A 9,413-nucleotide genomic window follows, 5' to 3' on the forward strand; every position below is an offset into this window, starting at 1 on the left:
TTTAGTATGATTTTTGTTTTAATAAACTTGGTGTGATTGTTTAATAAAGTTGGTGTGATTGTTTTCTTCTCAACTAAACAAAAAAATATTTTCAATCCCTTCACCTTTTCACCCTCCCAATCAAACACAAATAAGAAAAAATAAAATATTTTTTATCCTCTCACTTTTCTATCTACTTTTCATTTTTCATCCTCTACTTTTTCATCATCTCAACCGAACAAACCCTAAAGGTCAAAAGTGTATGTGCTAAAATACATGCCATAAGTTTCTCAAAAAAAGAAAAGAACACACACACATATTAATAGATAAAATTGAGAGAAAATCCAATTAGGCTTTGAATTGAATTTCAATTTTTGTCTAATTTTACCTAATATGTCCTATTTAAATTTTTTTAATTTTTGTTCTAAGTGAATTAATAAAGTGCAAAAGATGAGTTAAAATTGGATTGATTGACTGTAACAATTACAACCTTTAATCACAAGCATCCAAGACTGAGAGCATCCGCATTTGGGCTTGTAAATGCCAAATGTTAAGAACATTTGGCATTTAAGCCCCAAAACCCATCAGCAATGGGAAGGCTATATCCCATATGCAAAAAAAAATTTGAGATTTTGCTACAGTACCATCTCAAATGTAAGATGGTACTGTAGCAAAATGGTATAAATTTTTTTTTTTTTTTAATTAACTTTACCCGGCAAATTTCTCACTCTCCCTCATTTTATCTCTTTCTTTTCTCTCTCTTCCTTCTCTCTTTCTCATCTCCTCTCTCTCTCGCCGAATCACCAAGCCGGATCGGAGCTCACGCCGGATCGAATTTCTAGATCGGCGTGGTGGCGAGCTGGTGGCGCGGCTGAGATCGGCTGATGGTCGGAGGTTAGCGCGGTGGAGATCCGTTCCATTCCGATGGGGTTCCGTTCCATTCTGATGGAGATCGGTTTGGCGAGGTGGGTTCCGTTCCGATGGAGATCTGTTCCACGGAGATTGGCATGGATTGTTGATGGGTTCCGATGGCGAGGTGCGTTCCAATGGATTGTTGATGGGTTCCGATGGCGAGGTGGGTTCCACGGAGATCCGTTCCGTTCCGATGGCGAGGTGGGTTCCGATGGAGATCGGCATGGATTGTTGATGGTGGGTTTTTCTTCAAATTTTTGTTTTGGGATTGTTGTTGTGATTTGCTGGGGTGGCTGGGTTTGTTCACGGTGATTTGTTGTTGTGATTTTCTCTGGGTTTTTTTTTTTTAGGTGGGTTCCGATGGAGATCGGCATGGATTGTTGATGGTGGGTTTTTCTTCAAATTTTTGTTTTGGGATTGTTGTTGTGATTTGCTGGGGTGGCTGGGTTTGTTCACGGTGATTTGTTGTTGTGATTTTCTCTGGGTTTTTTTTTTTTGGTGTTGACGGTAGTTTCTGGGTTGCCGGTGGTGGTGGTGGCAGTGGTGGTGGTGTGTAGTGGTGGTGGTGATTGTGGTTTCTAACCAGAAGGAAAGAGAGAGAAAGAATAAATAATGTATAAATAATGTGTTGTAATGTATAATGGTAATTGTGAGAAATATTATTTTATTGTGTAAAAATATTATTTTAATGAGTAGAATTGGGATATAAGAGTTGGGATGTTGGAGAATTGTAAAATTATATTGTATAATTGAAAAAGTGACTTTTTGAGATGGTAAAATAAGATGAGATTTAGAATCCGACTGTGGATGCTCTGAGCAGCCTCGGTCAGAAACTTCCTGTATTGAGTACAAAAATCAATAAATAATAAAGGTCTTATCTACTAAACAAAGGACAATATGAGAGACTATAGTATACACACAAAAGTACATAAATTAATATAATATGAAGGCAGCCTAGGTCTAGACCAGACACACGCTCTCCTCAGTGCTTCTTTAATACGGCACTCTCTCAACAGCAAATCACATTTTCTTTCAATCTTTTTTTTTTTCCTTGGATGGCTGAAAGTACCGTAGACTTTTTTGACTAAGAAATTTAAAGACTTTTAGAAGTGAATAGTTTTCTAAATTTGTTTAATAAGTAACAGTTGGACCTTAAGTATAATTTAACCCTACTGCGGGAGAATTTGTTCTTCTTGCAATACCATAAAGGACCATTAACCCAAATAATTAAGTGTTTGCTAGGTTTTATTGTTGTTTTTTGTCAGGATGCAGCCTTCATCTCTTACTTGGACAGGCTTATCACTATACCGAAAACCTTTGGATTTTACCTCAAGAGTCTATTGTAGAGTTTTGGTTTGGCTGCCTCACATTGTACATAGAAGCATCAAAGTTTTCCCCCAACAATTAGTAGGCATTAAGCCACCCTACTACAGATTAACTAAAATATGGTCAAACTGTATTGCTCAGGGGCAAAATAAAAGAAGCTATAGTTTACGTTACTTATGTACAATAAATGGGTAAAAAAAAATTGAGTTTTGCCTCTATCAAAAAAAGGTACATACATGCTTATATACATCCGTATATCAATATACATGTATGTATACGGATATATGAGGGTATATATAGGTGTATATACATTTTGAAAAAGGTTTATTTATATATATATATATATATTTTAAAGGATATGAAACATGAATTTTTGCAAAACTTACTCCCTTTTGGGGTTTTTGAAAACATTGGCTAAAGACAAACACTTTGAATAAAAACAAAGTTTTTTGTCACCCATTATAATTAAAAAAAAAGGGGGGGGGGGGGTGGGGGGATGAAGGATGAATGCATGAAGACCCTTGTAGGGTTGTAACCCTTAGGGTATAGGTGGAGATCCTATTATGTGAATGAACCTTGGTTCATTCTCTAGGATTTAGATCCATTAAATTTTCTCTACCAAATAGATTTCTTTAAATCTTAACCATTCTTTAATGATTTAATGATCGAAATTCTGTCATGTCAGCATTCCACTAACAATAATCTTAATTGTTTTGTTTGCAACATTATTTTATTATTTTAATAATATTGTTATGGGAATGCTAACATGGCAAAATCTAGACCATTAAATCATTAAAGAGTGGTTAGGATTTAAAGAAATTTACTGGTAGAGTACCCTAGGAAATCTAGAGGATTTGAATCCCATTCTCTAAGGGTTAATGGTATAAAACAAGTACATAAATAAAGAACCTATTAAAAATGAATGCACCTACAAAACAAAAGGAAACAAACACACTTTTCCCTTGACTCATATTGAAAAACAATCCTACAAAGCGATTCTATCTTAGGCTTGGGTGTTCACTTAACAGAATCCTCTCGGGTTAAGCTAACTAGGTTCATTGTATGCAAGGTTGGTTAAGGGTAGAACCTAAATCCTAGAGAATGGGAACCTTGATCATTGTATTCTACCCCTCATAGAGGTTGTGGAGATAGAGCGGATCAAGAGCAATCATTTCAAATCACCTCAAGGCTACACAGATAGCTACATGAGGCTACCTACCATGATTGCCAAAACTATCTAAGGTTAGAGGTTAGCTTATCCAACATCGCCTTGGGCCCGAGTTCAACCCATATGCAAAGGGACATGTCATGCAATTTTTGAAAAATAAAAGGGTAAAGCCTTTTGGCTTAACAAATATGTATACAAAGTTCTACAGAAATTAAGTCTCTATCGTATGGTTTTCACACAATATGAAAAGATTGTGACAACCATCAAATAACATATGAGTGTGGACTATGTACAGAAGCTTGTGGAAAAAAAGAAAAGAAGAAGAAGCTTTCCACTATGTAAAACTATAAACCAAACAAATCAATATTTATTTTTTAATGAAATAAAAATTAGTTAATTAAGAAGGAGCTCCGGAACACAAAATCAAGGTCATCCCAACAAATGGTCCCTAGGTCACCCTTGAGGGTCAACGTTGTACAAACTTAACTCCTCTGTTAAGGCTACCCTATCCAAGTCATTTTCCTGATCTTGTTTCTACTTTGATTCTAGTTAGGAGAGGGCACACCAAAGAGAGAATTTGAATCATCGGAACACACACACACACACTCACCGAAGCACATAGAGAGAGCATGATAAAATAATTCAATAACATAGAGAGAGCATGATACAATGATAAAATTAACAATTCAAAAAAAAAAAAAACTCACTGGAGAGAGAGAGAGAGAGAGAGAGAGAGAGAGAGAGAGAGAGAGTGATGTAGGACACAATTTACTATTTAATTATTGTAATTTATTATTATTTTTTGTATTTTTATGTAAAAAAACGTTATTTTAGGTTTAGGTGATTTATTTCCTTGTTTTTAGGTGCATTTAATGTTTTTTAGGTCAAATTTGGTTCTTGTTATGGTTAGGTATCAATTAGGAGTTATTTTAGATTATTTTCTTGTATGTCAAGTTTTAAGAAGCCCTTAAATAGGCCTCTAAGTCTGTAAACGTTTTTCATAGTTTATTATCAATAAAAATTCAGACTTATGTCTATTGTATTCTTTGGTGGATTCCAGACCTATCACCTTGTGGCAGTTTAGTTTCTGTCCATCAAAGAGAGCATCGTGTGTGCTTTCTCTTCAGGCTTCCGCGACATCAGTTGGTATCAGAGCCTTGACTTACCCTAGTCTGATTGCTAACCGACGAGACGGTAACCACCACCACAACAACGACGAATAACTTAGCGAGTATTGCGTGACGTACAACAAGCACTCACAAATATCTATGCTAGGATGGCGCCGTTGAAGAATGGAAACAATAGGGATAACTGCAATGGAGACATAACTCACGGGCAACCTATTGGTAAGCAAATTTCATATAGACCTTATAAGAGAATTGCAAATTTTAATGGTTATTTTTTAAAAGAAGATTTTCTTGATTGGTTACTTGATCTAGAGGATTTATTTGACTATGAGAATATTTGTTATGAGAGAAAAGTTGGACTTGCTTTGTATAAACTTAGTAATATGCCTTACGTTGGTGGGAACAAGTACAATCTGATAGAATTCGACAAGGTAAAGATAAAATTCGATCGTGGCCAAGGATGAAAAAGATGCTTGCTATCAAATTTTATCCTTTGGATTGTGAAGAAATCTTGTCGTATACAATACAAGATTATTATTGGCCAAGAAGTTCATACTTGAATTATTTTGAAGAGCCAAATATTCCACCGTTAAAGGAAGAATTATATGTTAAAGAAAATATTGTTCTTGAAGAATATGGAGAAGTCAAAGAAGAAAATATAGATATTTCTGAGGAAATTAATGAAGGCCTTGTTATAGAAGAAGAACCTAAAATCAAGATTGTGGAGGAGATTAATGAGGACCCCATTATAGAGAAAGATCTTGAGGTTGAGATAGTAGAGACCATTAAAGAAGAAATTATAGAGGAAGTTGTCAACGATCTCGATGAAATCAAGTTAGATGATTGCAACATTCAAACTCCATTATTTTATTGGAAGACACCGAAACAAAGTTTATTGATTTTATTGGGGTGGAAAGATTTGATTTGATCATTGACTCTTATTTGGTGAATATATTCAATTACATGAAGATCAAGGGAGAAGAAGTTCAAGTTCCCAATTAATGACTTTCAAGTTTGGCAAGAAGAAAAGAAGATGAAGTATTCAACATATTTGTTCTCTTGGCATGGGAGATTCCAGATTTCAAAGATGAACTGAGGACGAGTTTGTTTCAAGTGGAGGGGTCTGATGTAGGACACAATTTACTATTTAATTATTGTAATTTATTATTTTTTGTATTTTTATGTAAAAAAACGTTATTTTAGGTTTAGGTGATTTATTTCCTTGTTTTTAGGTGCATTTAATGTTTTTTAGGTCAAATTTGGTTCCTGTTATGGTTAGGTATCAATTAGGAGTTATTTTAGATTATATTTTCTTGTATGTCAAGTTTTAAGAAGCCCTTAAATAGGCCTCTAAGTCTGTAAACGTTTTTCATAGTTTATTATCAATAAAAATTCAGACTTATGTCTATTGTATTCTCTGGTGGATTCCAGACCTATCACCTTGTGGATTCAAGGAACCCCTCGTGGAATCGAGGTTTACTACCCAGAAATTAACAGTTTAGTTTCTGTCCATCAAAGAGAGCATCGTGTGTGCTTTCTCTTCAGGCTTCCGCGACATCAGAGAGAGAGAGAGAGAGAGAGAGAGAGAGAGAGAGTGTGTGTGTGTGCGCGCGCGCAACAGCGATCCAAGTACCAAGAGCAGAGAAGTGTGAATGGTTTGTCGATTAATGCAATGATTCTTAATATTTGTTGTTCAATAGATTGTAAATTAATTGATATCAAGTTATTGCAATGCTATCTCAATATTTGTTGTTTCAACATATTGTAAAATAATTGTATAAGGTTATTGCAATGCTATCTCAATGCAATAGATTTAAAATAATTGATATTATGTTATTGCAATGATATCTCAATATTTGTTGTTGCAATAAATTGTAAAATAATTGATATCAGGTTATTGCAATGCATCTCAATATTTGTTGTTGCAATAGATTGTAAAATAATTGATATCAGGTTATTGCAATGCACCTCAATATTTTTCATTGCAATATATTGTAAAATAATTTATATGCTATGGTATGTTAATATTTTTGTCATTACAATAGATTTAAAAATAATTCATATCAAGTGTATTTTCCTAAGTATTAAATGGACCCACACGTGACTTCTAACTTCTTTGCTAAGTATTTTCACTAACTCATTTCATCTGACAGTTTAATTTGAACTTTCCCCTCTCTTAACACATCAACTAATTGCAATCGTANTCACAACCTTAACAAGAGACGCCTTCGTCTTTGCCAATTCCCTCCCAAGCTTCTATTCAAGCTCTCCAACCGTCTCCCCAACTTCCTCCTCTCTCTGTTTACATTTAAGAATCATTGTTTCTGGTGCTTTTCTCTTCCTCCGCTCTTAGGTACCAAACACCTCTCTTCCTCTCTCTCTCTCTGTGTGAAAATTTATTTATGAATATTGTAAAAAATATATGTATTTTTTTAGATGGGCACAACTTTTTTGTTTTTGTTTTTCTTTTTTCATGCCATTTCTAGAAAGTGAACGGACAGCCACCCTTCCCCCTTCTCACAATGTTCTTGAACTTGCTCAAGAATCAAAGTGTGAATGGCACTTCGAAGTGCCTCACGTTGTTCTTGATGGGGATCGGCGTGGGGAACTTCCACCGGTTCTGAAGTCAACGGGTTCTAAATGCAACTGGTATTATGTTTCTGGATTTTATTATTGTATTATTGTTATTGCTATAGTATGTTAATATTTTTTTGTCATAGATAATTATTTTATATTTTTCATTACAATAGATTGTAAAATAATTGATATTATGTTATTGCAATTATATCTTAATATTTGTTGTTACAATAGATTGTAAAATAATTGATTTCAAGTTATTGCAATGCTATCTTAATGCAATAGATTGTAAAATAGTTGATATTATGTTATTGCAATGATATCTTAATATTTGTTATTACAATAGATTGTAAAATAATTGATATCAGGTTATTGCAATGCTATCTCAATATTTGTTGTTTCAACATATTGTAAAATAATTGGTATAAGGTTATTGCAATGCTATCTCAATGCAATAGATTGTAAAATAATTGATATTATGTTATTGCAATGATATCTCAATATTTGTTGTTGCAATAAATTGTAAAATAATTGATATCAGGTTATTGCAATGCTATCTCAATATTTGTTGTGCAATAGATTGTAAAATAATTGATATCAGGTTATTGCAATGCCACCTCAATATTTTTCATTGCAATATATTGTAAAATAATTTATATGCTATGGTATGTTAATATTTTTGTCATTACAATAGATTTAAAAATAATTCATATCAAGTGTATTTTCCTAAGTATTTAAATGGACCCACACGTGACTTCTAACTTCTTTGCTAAGTATTTTCACTAACTCATTTCATCTGACAGTTTAATTTGAACTTTCCCCTCTCTTAACACATCAACTAATTGCATCGTCTCCCTTTCCTTGTCAAACCTCTTTACGAGTTTTCTTCACTTCCTCCTCCACTTGAGCTAATTATCTTCCCCAACATCCCTAGCTAATTCATGACCGACTTATTGCACTAGCTATCTAGCTCTCCAATTCCTTCACAACCTTAACAAGAGACGCCTTCGTCTCGCCAATTCCCTCCCAAGCTTCTATTCAAGCTCTCCAACCGTCTCCTCAACTTCCTCCTCTCTCTGTTTACATTTAAGAATCATTGTTTCTGGTGCTTTTCTCTTCCTCCGCTCTTAGGTACCAAAACACCTCTCTTCTCTCTCTCTCTCTCTGTGTGAAAATTTATTTATGAATATTGTAAAAAATATATGTATTTTTTTAGATGGGCACAACTTTTTGTTTTTGTTTTTCTTTTTTCATGCCATTTCTAGAAAGTGAACGGACAGCCACCCTTCCCCCTTCTCACAATGTTCTTGAACTTGCTCAAGAATCAAAGTGTGAATGGCACTTCGAAGTGCCTCACGTTGTTCTTGATGGGGATCGGCGTGGGGAACTTCCACCGGTTCTGAAGTCAACGGGTTCTAAATGCAACTGGTATTATGTTTCTGGATTTTATTATTGTATTATTGTTATTGCTATAGTATGTTAATATTTTTTGTCATAGATAATTATTTTATATTTTTCATTACAATAGATTGTAAAATAATTGATATTATGTTATTGCAATTATATCTTAATATTTGTTGTTACAATAGATTGTAAAATAATTGATTTCAAGTTATTGCAATGCTATCTTAATGCAATAGATTGTAAAATAGTTGATATTATGTTATTGCAATGATATCTTAATATTTGTTATTACAATAGATTGTAAAATAATTGATATCAGGTTATTGCAATGCTATCTCAATATTTGTTGTTTCAACATATTGTAAAATAATTGGTATAAGGTTATTGCAATGCTATCTCGATGCAATAGATTGTAAAATAATTGATATTATTTATTGCAATGATATCTTAATATTTGTTGTTGCAATAAATTGTAAAATATTTTATATCAGGTTATTGCAATGCTATCTCAATATTTGTTGTTGCAATAGATTGTAAAATAATTGATATCAGGTTATTGCAATGCCACCTCAATATTTTTCATTGCAATATATTGTAAAATAATTTATATGCTATGGTATGTTAATATTTTTGTCATTACAATAGATTAAAAATAATTCATATCAAGTGTATTTTCCTAAGTATTTAAATGGACCCACACGTGACTTCTAACTTCTTTGCTAAGTATTTTCACTAACTCATTTCATCTGACAGTTTAATTTGAACTTTCCCTCTCTTAACACATCAACTAATTGCATCGTCTCCCTTTCCTTGTCAAACCTCTTTACGAGTTTTCTTCACTTCCTCCTCCACTTGAGCTATATTATCTTCCCCAACATCCCTAGCTAATTCATGACCGACTTATTGCACTACTATCTAGC

This window comes from Quercus suber, unplaced genomic scaffold (genome assembly GCF_002906115.3).
Source record: "Quercus suber isolate HL8 unplaced genomic scaffold, Cork oak 2.0 scaffold_251, whole genome shotgun sequence".
NCBI lineage: Eukaryota > Viridiplantae > Streptophyta > Magnoliopsida > Fagales > Fagaceae > Quercus > Quercus suber.